The sequence below is a fragment of the Cylas formicarius genome, unplaced genomic scaffold, assembly GCF_029955315.1.
Source record: "Cylas formicarius isolate icCylForm1 unplaced genomic scaffold, icCylForm1.1 PGA_scaffold_10__41_contigs__length_53128322, whole genome shotgun sequence".
NCBI classification, from domain to species: Eukaryota; Metazoa; Arthropoda; class Insecta; order Coleoptera; family Brentidae; genus Cylas; species Cylas formicarius.
This window is the reverse complement of record NW_026844214.1, coordinates 22,631,882-22,647,122: the sequence shown is the minus strand read 5'-3', so window position 1 is coordinate 22,647,122 and position 15,241 is coordinate 22,631,882. Positions and strand designations below refer to the sequence as shown.

Genomic DNA, 15,241 nt, shown 5'->3' with positions numbered 1-15,241 from the left:
GTTTGTTATTTGTTGAATTACGTATAACAACTAAGAGTCTATTTATTTGGATCCCAGAGACTCTCAGTGTGGACTGTATGCCTTTGACATATGGCTGATTATGACATATTGTTTTGTATGATCCCTTACAAAGCACGCCTAAAGCCATATTTAATGATTAGGAGTTTTTTTTTTCAAAATAAAATGGCAACCGGTTCTTGCTAAGAACCTACTAGAACTACCTATATCAATTTTCGCAAAACCGACTTTTTTAAATTTAGTTAAATGTTTTTCAGAATGCAAAAATATCTTATGATAGAATTGAAACTGGCGGATGATTTATGAAGATGTACGTTGAAAATTTTGCCATAAACTAACAAGTAGATAGTAAAAATTTGTTGTGTAAAAGTTAAAAATAAGATATGTACACAAGTATCGCCAACATAAGTAACGCCCTTTGGAAAAGTATTTAGAAGGCGTCAATTACGTCAATAAAAGGATTGTTCCAAAACAAACCCTACCGTAACAATATCGCGAGTTCAGAAGTTCAACCGTAATCGCCGAGCAATAAACGGCATTAATATTTAACTCGTATGTAAACAAAAGTCCCTTATTAGCCGTAAAAGTCTAATAGTCATCCGAAGACATTTAAATTGTATTTCGAGAGCGAGTTTTGCACTATCTCCGTGCTTCCCAGTTCCCGCGCTGCAATTCCCCGGGGAGCGAGCAAAAAGAGGGTTCATATTATCGTTAGGATCTGCATGAGACGTAACAGTTATCTTCGCGTATTTGCCAGAAAGTAATTTACCGGTCTGCTTTACTTAATAACGGAGAGGCCCTTTTAATAATTCAACCGTGAGCTTTGATACACAACGAATTTATTTGAAAGAAGCAATCGAGAAGTTTGGCAAATAGGTGGCTGTCTGTTGAGTGACTTTTTGCCTTTCTATCTTTCTGGGTTTTGCGAGAATTTCTGGCAACGCAATTGCTTATCAGAATATATATATAAGTGGATTTAAGAAAATAACATTTATTTCTGCATCTAGTTCACTGCAAGGATTTATGAAAATAATTTTTCTTTTTAGTACACTAAAAGTAGCTTTTATATCAGCACTAAATCAAATGTTCAAGATTAGGATAGCCCGATAATTTTTTAGACTGAGACTCCAATAATCTGTTTAGAGATTTTTATTATCTTCTTTTTATATATTCAAAAATTCAAAAAGTATTGAAGAAAAGGGTTCCAATACAATCGTCTTAGATAGTGTGGGCCACAAGTGCTATTACAAAAATGACTGGCTGGTTAAATTAGAGAAAAGTTAATAGAGGTTTTTGATATATGGAGTGATTTGTGAAAAACGCCAATTTCTCAAGTTAAAATTTATAGTTTTGGTTAGTTGCTAATTTCACTTCATGATATTTCTGACGTCTACTGTTCTAGCAAATATTAGTGAATTGAAATTGTTACACATTCAATAATAGGGTTTCCTAGATATCTTCCAGCAAATTCCATCATCACCAAAAAACTTTTAACAGATGAAGGCAGCGCACATATTTTTTCTAGGCAAGGCAACCATTATCGAATTATAGTGAAACATTATGTCAAAATATTTTTTTTACATTTATTTTATTTAAAAGTTTTACAACAATGCAAAAACACCTAAAAGTATTTAAAGTAAAATTTACTTTTTTTTTACTTCCTTAGCGAAACGAACTGTTGCTCACGCTGCGCCAAGAGCACTTGAACTGAAATAATGTTTTTCTGTTACCTTCTATAAAATACCCAATATACACCTACAGAACGTGGAGAAAGTGTCATTTTAAGACGTCAGTTTCATGGGTTTATCAATTCTGATGGTTATATCAGACGTCACACAGTAAATATATTCGTGTTGTTTCGCAAAAATGTACCCAAAAATTAATCGTAGAAAAAACTAGCTAGGGTAGTAGAAACGGTATAGTAGTATACTAGTTACCATGGTAACTGAATCCAAAGTCAACCAACTGCTGATACCTTGTCAACAGAAAAAAATATACATTCTCAAAAAAAGGCTCTAAAATAATGTTTACGAGTGATTTACTGTGACCGCTCTTTTGTTAATCGCAAAATTATTTTTTCAATTCAATTCAAATGTCTTGAAAGAAAACTTTTTTGCACCCCTTATATGCTGAAATTCAAATTAAATTCAAAATGACATATCGTCGTTACTGGGCAATCAGTCTAAATAACAAAGAATCATCAAAATCAAACGAGCTGTTCGCGAGAGAAACCAACTTTGAAATTGGGTTCAGCTTTTAGTGTCTTTTTTACGGTGAGTGTAATTATCATGGCAACTGAATAACAAAGTCAATGAACTGCTGATGTCTAGATAAAGTAAAAAATTAAACATTGTTAAGAATCGAATTTTAAACACAACCGAGTGTGAACTTGAGTTACCCAATAATTTTTTTTTCAAATTCATGATTACTTTTAGAAAATTATCCCTCTTCTTCGCATTCGCATATGTGCAACTTTATAACTTATTTTTTTCGAGACTCGGGATCATTTTCAAAATATTACTTTGTCACGCTATAGATGAAAATAATTGTAGATAATACACTTCCTGCACAAGTGCAACTTGCTAATTTTTTTTTCGCCACCCGTTTCTAAGATATCAATCGCCTACGCACTATTGAGAAACCTTGTATAATTTATTTAAATTAATATTCCTAATAAGATTCTCTTAAATTATCAACATATTCCAATAATAATTCGTCATTTTTTTCATATTCAATATACAAAAGATTTTATTTTAACAGTCAAATTTTTGACTGCTTGATGCAGGAACATTTTTGATTTGTTTGATAAGAAATTTACTGTCTTTTACTGCGTTTCAAATTTTTAAACAATAACTAAGACCCTTGTACCCGAATTCTTGGTTAATAAAATGAAAATAATATTTTCTTAACAGAGTTTATTTATTTATTAAAAAGGCAAGTTTTTAAGCACTCATTAAAAATTGCAAAATTGCATGGAAGACTTAGGAACCTAGCAATAAAGAACAAGAACGGAGCAAGCGTTTCAGCTAAATCCTCATGATTATCCTGAATATATGATAAGCAGTTCGGTACACAAAGCGAATCTGTTAATTACACAAATTGTTAGGCAACGTTAAGATATATAAATTATGCTACAAAATAAGTCAAATTAGAAAAAAATCTTTAACGACTTTTTAATGTGAAAAATCAAAATTTCAAAATCTGCTGTAAATGAGTTTGCGGAATTTGATGTTCTTGATTAGTTGTCTAGTGTTTTGCTATTGTTTTTATACTATTTTTATTTAATCAGTTAAAGGCAATATTATGCAGACCCTCGCAAATCAGAAATTGCCATTTGGGAATAAGTTTTTGTTGAAAATCGAAAAAAAACTTACTGTTCCAATCGAAGAAGCAGTTTGGAATTTGCTAGGCATCATCATACTTGGAACGCCCACCAATGGAAGCAGATTTCATGGTCAGCTTAATTTTGATTCTGAGGGGAAACTTTTTCTTTGACCTCCACTAAATGAAGAATAAAAATAAAAATAAACAAACCTACAGTACAAAGTTAATCAGTCGGATGGTGGCCGTCACGAATCAAGACAGCCTCTACTCTGATCGAAGAATTCTCCAATTGAATAAACAGAAATATCCAATAAAATTTGTTTTATGTAGTTAAGAAAACTTGCTGTGCTCAGATTTATGACGCAATTTTTTTGTTTTAGTATAAGACACCGACTCCGCATTGTTAATAACCTATACTTAAAATTGAGTTTTGGAAGAGACTTTTTGTCATGAAATGTGGTTTTCTCCTTGTTAAAATCTGTTAGAATCTGAGAATAGGATTTCGTTATCAAACTATGTCAGCAGTTCTGTTTAACCAAAAACAACTCGCGTTAATAATTAATTCTATATTATTCCGCACACGTTATCGGTTCCGTTATCAGACTTCGTTCAAATAAAGACACAAAAGCAAACGGCGAACATCTGCTCTTTTTCCGACGACCCACCGACGTAAATGCCTACCACCATTTATATCATTAGCATGAAAAATATACGCACAACCGGCTACGCAAAACACACATTCATTTATTCTAATCTACATCTGAGCACGTGACTGTCACCCGTAAATTTAATTTGTGTTAACTTCTTTATTAACTTCGCTTTTGTTTTCGTATTGATCGTTTAAAAGGTGTGGAAGCGGGTTGCGATTACAAACGCGACGAACGGTGCACGGCAAACATGGACAGGGAACTTTCAAATGGGATATTTTTGTTGTTTTTAAAAATGTAGAAATTCATACGAGCAAATTGGAAAGAAGAGTTTACAACATCTAATATATAGGATGGACCCCACGCTGTTGTGAAATCGATATTTTGTTCGGTCCAAATAGAAAACAGAACGAATTCGGCCGCGATCGGGTATTTCACTCTCAGATTCTCCATCGCGATTCCTATAAAACAATCCAATTGTTGGTACTAAGAAATTTGTTCAAGATTGTTACTATGGTGAAGATGTATATTTATTATTTTCACAATAGGTACATAAGTTTAAACAATAATTTTACTCGTTAATTAATTTAAAAAAAAAGTATATTATGCAACAAGTGAGGTAAACGGCATTTCAGTCATGAGGTTATTTGGCACAAGCGCAACGGAGCCGTGCGAGTGTTTAATACAAGACTGACTTAACAAGTTTAACAAATGTGTACATTTTTGCAAAATAACAAGGATATATTCACTGACCGTCAGAATTGACAAACGTCAAAATTCAAGCCGTGCGGTAAAATCTCCGAAAACATCCGATTGCTCCCAAACCCGTGCGGTAATATCCCGGCAAAATCCTCGGATCCGTGGGACAAAAAAATCACAGTGATGCTTCCAGCAAGCTAGTTCGGTGTATGGTTACTTATTTTACAGAAAGGAGTAAAAAAAAAACATTTTTAAAGTGCAAACTAATTGGAAATAACTGGAAATGCTGCAGTAGGTTTATTATGAGATTGAATATCGGTACCATAGAGATTTCTGTCAAACATTTAATGTTATCCTTCCTACTATTTTCTGCAGATACAGGTCATATGGGTTCATTGGAGGTGGTTGCATCATGGTATGCGGCTGTTTCTTCATATTACAGAATAATTGGTACCATGGAACGATATAAATAACACAAACAATAATGCTGACTAAAAATTCGTTTCCAATTAGTTTGCCCTTTAAAATATAGTTTTTTTTTAAATAATTAAGCGAACAAATTTGTTGTATAAACTTATGATTGTGCCTAATGTAAAAATAATAAATATGCATCCTAAGAATTCGATATTCGAAATATCTTGAATAAATTTGGCAAGCTATTGTTTACTAATAGTTTGTATGCTGGTTCCACATTAATATTATAGCTGCACATTATAAGGATAAGAAGAAGTATACTAATACTCTCTACTAATCTTCTCTGGGCACTGATCTACACTCGACCTAATTATATAGCTATCGGATCGGTCAGGATTTTAGGTTAGTTTAAATCTGTTTAACGAATGAAATAAAATGATCTTTGGTTACGGAGCAATACGAAAACAGAGACGAGCCGCAAAATAACTCCACCAGCAAAGTATTGCAGTAAACTTATACGCATGTCCAGATAAACACTAATTAAACTTGTCTAGATGCCCATTTTTAGTTTGAAATTAAAAGTTTCGTGGATCAATCAGAGTGTATTTGGGATTATTAATGAAACTGTACCACTATTTCCAATGACTCTCAAGTTTTCGACGGACTGCTCCTTTTTGTGTGACATGTAAAGTCTAAAAGCAGCAACCTTTTGATGTGCCGAAAGACCAAGTGGTTACACTGGTGAGCCACCTACTTTCTTAAGTTGGAAATGATGCTGAATTTATCAAATAATCTATACTTGTACGAAAAATTTTTTCGAGAATACTTTTGTCGTGTTAGTTTTTTTTCTTTTCATATTTTGACGCATTAAACTAATGGTGCTAAAAAATTGGAGGGATGAGAGGGGGAGTTAGCTCATAGATGGCATCAGATAGATATGATATATTATGTTCTAAAAAAATAGGACGAAGTTAGAGAACTTATTTTGTTAGAAAATAGATTCTTGCTCAATATCATTATAATTCTTTATTAGAATATTATAACTTATTCATCTTGCCATAAATCAATTGTTTTCTTCAATTTAGCCAATCAAAATATAACAATTTAGGTAGGTTTATAGATATTTTGATATTGATTTGTTTATAAATTATTACGTTAGTCACTTTAAAACATCAACGATTTTCTTTTTTCCTATATTTAATGTATTGCGTATTTATTTTATCAGAATTATGTTTAAAATAAATTATTTATTTCCTTATTATAAAAGGGAGTTTTTTCGTTCTCTTATAATAATAAAATGACAATATTAAACAAATTGAAAATTTATATTTTCGAGGCGGTCGGATGACACTTCTAAAAGATTTCCTAATATTTTAAAAATGACGAAGGGTCTTCTGTCATGTGATTTTCACCGGCCAATAGAACAAAGGTATAAAGCATTAAGGATTACGGGATAGAGCAACCAATAATGGGTGCAAGATCACACCTAAATATTAATAATTTTCTTTCATTTTATTACCTAAACCTAATTAAAGGCAATTATGATTGACAAAAAATCTGTTGGTTTTATTTTATGTTAAACTATTTAAGAAGTAGGTTTTCATTTTTTTTTAATGTGTGAATCTCACTAAACCTTATAAATATACTGATATTATTAATTCAAAGTCGGGCATATTCCAATGAAAACATTATATTTTATAACAAAAAAAACTGTTATATTAATTTGGTCTCTTCGTTTTAAATCTATAGCTTGTCGTGTTAATAATAATAAGTAATAAGAAAACATTATACAATCATATAGCGTCTGATTGATTTATTAAAAAGCGCCAATAAAGCGAAATTACATTTAATTTTAATTAAATTCTTAGCGTTTTTTTTTTTAATTTTACAACGTTGTTTCTTTGCTTGTAATAAATACCAAAGTTCTGCGAACATCGAGCAACAGTCGTGAATTGTCTTTAATTTTATTTGCGGCCTCTTTAATTTCTTTAATTATTTAACAATTTTTTTAAAGAAATATGAAACATAAAACTGGCAACCAATAAAATTAAACTTTTGTATACTTCAATTTACATTTTTTTCGCCAGAAGTCTCAAGAATTTGTTTTGTACCTTACTCTGTAATTGGGTTTTACCTGTAGAGTATTGTATTGAATACATAAAATAAATAAAATTGTAGTAAGAAAATTGTTAATATACAAATTTAAAATCAATTTGACGAATTTTTTTTCTTCGATCCAGATTTATGCGTTCCGGCTCCACTTGTTTCCGCCAAGACAGATTTTCCGACATAATCAAGTTTAGTGGAGCCGAACATCATTTTAGCCGCGCATAATAAACCAAAAATTACGTATTCTTTGACGCAGTGTTTGTGCATGCCCGAGGAATTTAAACAAAGCGCTCCTCGCGTTGCGAAAGGATAATGGTAAAAAATGCAAGAGTAATTACGCCTCCCCGGACGGACGTCAGTGTAGCTGCTAAGAAATTACTGAATATTAATGCCTTCTCCTTTGCACTATATCACGCTTAGGAAGATATTTTGGATAGATTAAATGGTAAAAATGTGTTTTAAGCCGCGACTGTTTCTTAAGTGCACTTTCATATATTTTCCCTTTTTTGTTGTGTGCACTCTAAGTGGTGTCGCGTGGGGACACCATTTGGAATGTCGGAGATTAACAGGAAAAATATTTCTAAACTAAATAGTGCAAAATTGACTTACATGGGCTCCGAGTTTTGAGAAGTATTTAATGCTAACAATCGAAAGGCTATTTGTGATAAATTTTCTTTCCGTATGAACATTATTAGGGCTCTTTTTTGTGTCAAATGCATTAGAGAACACAGATTTTTCTATAATTCTCTAATATCAAACAATTGAATACAACTTTTTAATTTCATATTGGAATCCTAATTAGCTATGGTTTCCAAAATATATCCGTACCATTTTCAGTAATGGTTGTTGGAATATATTTTGCAAAAAGTCTAAAACATATTTTGCTTAAGTATAAGTCGACCGATCCATCACAGCCATCACATTTATTCTTTATTGGATTTTATGTTCAATGACACAAACCATACGATATGATCAAACGATACGATATGATAAGTGCTAAAGATTGTTAAACGAAAACAAAGAAAAAATACCAAGACATCCAAAGATAATTCAGTCTTGAAGTTGAAAATTTATTGTTTAAGCAACATTTTTGTATTTCGTTCATTACATTAAGATAACTATAATTTTGCCTATAATTCTCAAAATATCAACCAGGTGTTTCCTAAGTAATTAAATAATATTAATATTAATATTAATAAATATATTAAATATTTCTAGCTTTATACTTTATCCAGGTTGTTACTGTAGATAGGTTACGTGAAAAAGTAATATGTCTAGTAGTGGGCTAGCCCGACAACTTAATTCAATTGATTATGAATAAATTTTAAATAAACAAGAAAACTTTTGAAAATACTATCACGCACAACGCTTTACTATTTAAAACTTTAAACTCATTTTAAAGCTTCTTTTGATTGATAAAAAGTTTACATTTTAAGGCGAGAAGAAAGGCAAACAACCATATCTCCCAGGAAACTAAAACGATATTAGAGATTTTAACACTGATAAATAGAGAATCAAAATATTTTTTCAAAAAAGTCTCCCAAGTAATCAAATCCTGTCTTATCGTGAGGGTCCAAAGGTTTCTTTGACAAATCATATGAATCAAACCAACTTTCTTCCAAAACTTTCAAGCGTTACATTGGTTTGTGACCTATATCAATCTCAAATCACGACATTCATAAACCAGTCTTTGGCTTTCTTGTTATTATATTGTGTTTTTTTTCACACATAATTTGTTGCACAGTCCTTCAATTGATCGCCGGTGCTTTCACTGCTACTTACTAGATATTCGTTGGCGTCCTTCCACTTTCTCTTTGATTTCCATAATAGTTTATCAATTTAAAAATATTGTTTTTATCACTTAAAATTGTCATAGTCTAAAATCTGACCGTATTAGATTAAAACTTTTTAGTACCGCTGAAAATTAGAAATATATCACTTTTTTTCATACAAGGATTGTATGCGTCTGTCTCATTTATGTTACACATTTTATCTGAAGAGCACAATTAAACAAGATAAAAGAAAAACACACGTGAAAGTTTGTCATTGATAAATCGTAAAACCCGCATGGTAAGACCGGTAAGACAGGTAATATTTAAAAAAATTGAGATTATGACAAATTTTCCATCAAAAAGACGTTTTCCCAATAACGAAATCTCTTGTCGTCGTTTGAAAGTTAGAACGGAGCCGAGTCTATTAACGTCTATTTCTATTAAACTTCTATTTTTATATTTATATTAAATTAAATCCGGTTACAAATAAATGCAAATAAAAAAAATCCTCTCTTTTTGTGGGTCGTCAAAATTGTGCATGTCATATGATTAGTTTTGACGACAACATATCCGGATTCGTAAAATAGAATCAGCCTACAAAAATCTCACCCGTCTATTAACTCGCCCAATAAAAACAGCAAAGCAATTATTTTGGTGTTTTCGATCATACGCAGTCGAAACGTAAACATTTGTTTTGTCAAATAAATGTTTGCTTTCCATTACCCGAACTGCATCCAGTCTTTTTAGACAATCGCGTAATAACTAAAAAATAAATAAAAAAGCGGATTTGTTTGGTATATATGCGTTATCGAAAAAGACATATATTTTAATAACTGTGGCGAGTAATTGTTTTGAATGGGTTTTCGACTTGGAGAAAAAACACTGATGATATTTGAACGTTTTTGAGTATTGATGGTCATTTTTTGTTGTTTTGTAAAAATATACCTAAAACCTAATTCTCTTAGAAAAAGTATAGTATGCAACAAGTTTATAAACTTTCATTTATTGTCGTAGTGTCGTTTATCAAACTTGTTCCAGAAAATACTATTGCTACCCTGGAATCCTGTTTTAAATTGATAATCATTTTTATCATTTTGAAATACCGATTAAAGAAATAATAAATAAATATCTATGGCCAGCATTAGATACGTATATTTTAATATATATATATATATATATATATATATATATATATATATATATATATATATATATATATATATATATATATATATATATATATATATATATATATATATATATATATATATATATGTATATGTATGTATGAATGTATATTATAATATATTAATGCAACAAGTTTAATAATGTACGCAACTGATTTTTTGGAGGTTTGATATTTTTTTAGATCAAGCAAGCAAACATGTGTGTAGGCCTGTATGTATCTTCGTGTTCAAGATAAAAAATTAAAACCCGTTTCCCTGCTCTGAACTTTCCTTTCTAAACCTGTGATATGATGGTTGTGCAATGATCGTGAAGAGTATATAAAACTAAACATTCTTATACAATAAGATATTTCTGTGTATCCCCAGGTGTAGTCTATTTTAATTATAGTAGGAATGATTTTAGTATCCTAGATCTTTTTTTTGGCTTACTATATCTGGTAAAGCGAGCGGTTTTCCAAAGTTATTATAATACTTGTAGAGTTAGCAGTACCCTGTTGCGGTATTTTGGATTTCTTCTGTTGCGAGCTTTGACATTATGACGTTTTTCGAATTTCAAACATTTTCTTTTGGAACTGAATCAAAAAATAAAGTGACACACAAATTCTGAACAAAATTTCTATGCTGTTGTCGGAAGTTTTTATTTTATCTACCCATTCAAAAGTAATTAACTGCAACATAGGCGCAGCAGTTGTAAATACATTGATAATTTTGATGAGAAAGCGGAAGCAATATGGATGCAAGCAACAAACACATATCTATAAAAATAGACATCAATGTTTTTTTTACAATCGAGCAAGAATTTTATGATTTTCGCACTGTTTAAGGTATCACAAATATACTTTTTGCTAGAGTGCAGAGAATACATTTAAATGATTACGAGTTTGATTTGAGAGTGACCTCGATAGTGACAAGTCTAAAATAGTATATTGCGTCAGAAAATTTCCAAACACTCTTTACAGACCAGCGTGACGTTTGTACACGAACCAGAGACTGCTACAACTTCACGAGTGTGCACAGTCAAATTTCTGCAACTTAGTCCTTCGTGCACTAGTTACAGAAATAAGTATTAGTTAGGGATTTCGCAATATGAAAGTTTATTTTAACCGCTTTGGTTATTTAATCAATTAAAGTTTTTGGTTTGCACAATTTCTATTATATCAACGATTTTTTTTGCAAATTGCAACTAGATAAAACTTTCAAAAAACTTTTTTTTTTTGGTCAGTCGGTAAGTCTAAGTCTAAGTCTGTATTAAAGTTGTAAGTGTGAACTCCATGACTGTACTCAACTAATGTTTACCCTAAATTATTTAAAATATTTAAGCCTTAATTTTTAAAACTTTAGTTTTTGCATTTTGGTCAAGCGACTCCTACCTCCATCGCATAGCAACATCTATAGAAAATTTTACTTAGCCACATTCAGCTTTTTTTAGGGTGGTACTGCCGGATTAAATTGATTTTGCACAAAAATGTCAATCTTCATCACGTGAACAATTTATAAATTAGATATCCAAGATTAATTCAACAACAACCGAAGCAAGATGCGGTTAAAATCTGCTGAAACATCTGACAGCTCTAAAGTATAACTAAAGTAACAAATTTCTTGTAATTTATTTCTATATTTTAGATAACTTTGATATGAATGTTTAAGGTATTGTTTTTTAAAATAAATTTTCATTAATTTTGTCGCTTTTTAAAAATAGGGAAGACTTGATACTTTACATAAACCTTTTTTATGTTAGGAAATTTTACTTTGCGCACTCGTGGAGTTGTAGCACTCTCTGGTTCGTGCACAAACCTCACGCTATTACGCAAAGAGGGTTTTGAAAATTTCTTAAACTTGCACTTGTCACTGTCGAGGTCACTCAGTTCAAACTCGTAATCATTGGAATGTCAAAGCATTCTCTGCGCTGTAGCAAAAAGTGTAATTTATCTGTGCAAAAATCATAACATACTTACATGATTGTAAAAAAATAGTATATTATGCTACAAGTGCGGTAAACGGCTTTTGAATCACGAGATTATTTGACACGAGTGACTTAAAAGTTTACCGAACTTGTTGCATACTATACTTTTTCTACGACCGTTAGTTTTTGGGTACATTTTCACAAAACAACAGGAATACATTCACTGACATGACCGTCAGAATTGACAAACCTGTGCGGTAAAATCCCGGAAATGTCCGAAGTAGCTCGGATCCGTAAGAAACGAAACTGATGTGGTAAAGTGACGCTTCCCGCACGCTAGATCGGTGTGTAATTAGGTATTTTACAGACGAGAGTAGAAAAACATATTTTATAGTTTTACAGATATAAGTTTGTTGTTTGCATCCATAGTTCTTCTGCTTTCTCATCAGTATTAAAAACGTGTTTACAACTGCTACGCTTATGTTGCAGTTAATTACTTTGGAGTGGGTAGATAGAATATATATAGAAGATAGAATAGAAGTTAAATCCCGCATAATTTTATTATTTATTTTTCTTCCGAAAATAGCAAAGAGCTTTTGTTTGAATTTCGAGTGTCAATTTAGTTTTTGATTCATTCCAAAAGAAAATTCGAAAAACATCATAATGTCGAAGTTGTCAACAGAAGAAATACAACAGACCGCAACAGTGTGCTGCTAACTCTACTAAGTATTAAAATATCTGTGATACATAATTTATTTAACTTTGCCGCATTCACTACTTATTTCGCTTGAATATTGAGTCTAACAATTTAAATTGTAGTTTGCAGTTGGCGGGTAGTTGAACATTTTAGGCAATATATTTACAAAAGTTTTGTCTAAAAGAGAATCATCATTCAAGATTGAGAGATGAACACCCTATTCGACTAACGGTTAACTAAAATTTTTCATCATCTGACATTATTGAATTCAATTGCAATTCAGGTTTTCAGTTTTCAAGTTTTACAGAGAAGAGGAATTCCACACGGCTCTCACGATAGTTTGTATACTTAACTGAAACTCAGTTCTAGTTAGTCTCTAACAACCGACGCAGGATAGATCCAGAAGATTTCTCAATAAAAATTGTTTAGAAATTAGAAGCAATAATCAACGACAAATTTGTTTTTATACTTAGACTAAGATGAACTGAAAAAAAAATTGTAAACTATCCAGTTAGTAACTAAGCCAACAGATATTATATTACACCTAAATTAAATCTTCATCTTGCATACCAATCGGCAAGTTTCTAAACCATCCAGGGATCATTGCTACTTTGCGGGAATTGGTTAATTTCTACATAATAACAGTGTCTTTAGTTACTTGCCAAATTAGCCGGTTAGTTTGAAATCTTGCCAACTAACCAAATTAACCGTAACATATATAACAAAAAGAAGAATTTAAACTTAACAAAAATTTATTTACGGATTGGATGAGGTGGTGTTACATTGTTCTTAAATTATTTTATCCCTTTCTCTATTTCTCCAATTTCTATTTCTTTTTATATTTATGGTAAGTTAAGGGTGTCCGCTGCATAAGTAGGTTATTTTATATCAATTGAGTTTGCTAATATATTGAATAATGTCGTACTACGCCATATGTCAACAAATAAAAACAAATAAACCATTAAACTTACCCATAAGTAGCCTTCGGTGACGAACCCTAACGCCAATATTCAGCAACGACTAACCGGAACTGACCAAAAACACGACGACAGGTCTGACCCAAACCATATCGTCTTCTATGCTCATCTCAGTGGCGTTTAGCAAAAAAAGCGATACGTCTCTAGCAGGGCGCGTAATAAACTGTGACGACCGCTCTGCTGGCGCCCGCCACACCCCAAAGAGCGTCAAGACGCCGACGCGGCGCCCCACCCCACGGACCGCGGTTGCCGCGCACACCCACCCCGCCCCGCGACGTTGACAGGCAAATGTGGTGGTCTGTTCAAAAAACAATGTAGTGTTCGATTTCAAAAATTCCTTACTAACTATATTTTGGCCGGTAATGAAAATTCAATCGACTAAAAGCGTGTCGGCAGAACTGTTTTAGGATTTTATCGCAGATCGATCGGGAAAGGGAAGTGTCCGAACAAAGTGAAACAAAGAGGAGCGGGAATACATTTTCAGCTAATATTTTTCCCTTCAATGAGAGTTGTTTGGGTTTAATTCTCTTAGTATGTTAAATTGGATTTCAAAAATACTGGGTGTGTCGAATAGAAGGATCAACCAGTTGATGAAGATTCATTGTTTGAAAATACAAAAAATTTTCTATAATACAGGACGTTAAACTGGCAGTTTTCCACATATTTTATTGAAATTTGAAATTGAAAAGTAACAATATAAGAAAACTTCCATTAACTTAAAACTACCCAAAACTACACTAATGGTAAAATTGATATCTCTGATCAGAAATATACTGAATTCAAAAGTCACAACTAACATAAAACAATTTTCAAAAAATAAAGAAAACAATAACTGGATTTCGTGATTTTGTTCGGAATGTTAGGCAGAATTGCACCGCGAACGGGACAAGGTCGGGTACCAATTTTATGCCATATTGAACTCGTATTTTTTGCATAAGTCGTCTAGATATTCTTTATGCAATGTTTGTTGAACTTTACCCGGCCATAATTCCTAATAGTTTTATAGTACGCATCTTTGTAATAAATGCAGATTAAGCCTTGAGAATGGGAATTACCACTCTACATAATAGAAAATGTTCAATCTAAAAAAATTTAATCATAAAAAGAATCGTAGCAGTTAAAATTTACTTTCATACTCCGAAATCTGTTGACTAATAGATATTTCTCTAACTACTGCATCGAAGTGGCTCGGATAGATGAGAAACGAAACTGACATGGTAAAGTAACGCTTCTCGCACGGTGTGTAATTAGGCAGTTTACAGACGGGAGTAGAAAAACATTATCTCTGTTTTGAGATTGGGATTATATTGTTGAATTGTTGTAAATAAATAAATACTGTTTTATAATTGCTTACAATATCTTAATAAACAATTTGGCCGAAATTGGTGTGCATGAAGATGTTTGGTTGATTTCCTACATTTCCTTTCGCTACCAGTTGTTGAGCATGAATGGTCATCGATCATCTTCCTACAATGTATCCTCCGGTACCCCAGG

The 15,241-nt window shown here is 31.9% G+C and overlaps 1 long non-coding RNA gene across 1 annotated transcript in view; it reads right to left on the bottom strand.

Annotated features, from left to right (window-relative positions):
• The window catches only part of LOC132707907 (uncharacterized), a 98,796-nt gene extending 84,915 nt beyond the window's left edge, over positions 1 to 13,881 (bottom strand). The window contains exon 1 of the long non-coding RNA XR_009619788.1: positions 13,742 to 13,881. This is a non-coding gene — a long non-coding RNA (uncharacterized LOC132707907). The remainder of the gene's footprint in view (positions 1 to 13,741) is intronic.
• Between the last annotated feature and the right edge of the window lie 1,360 nt (positions 13,882 to 15,241).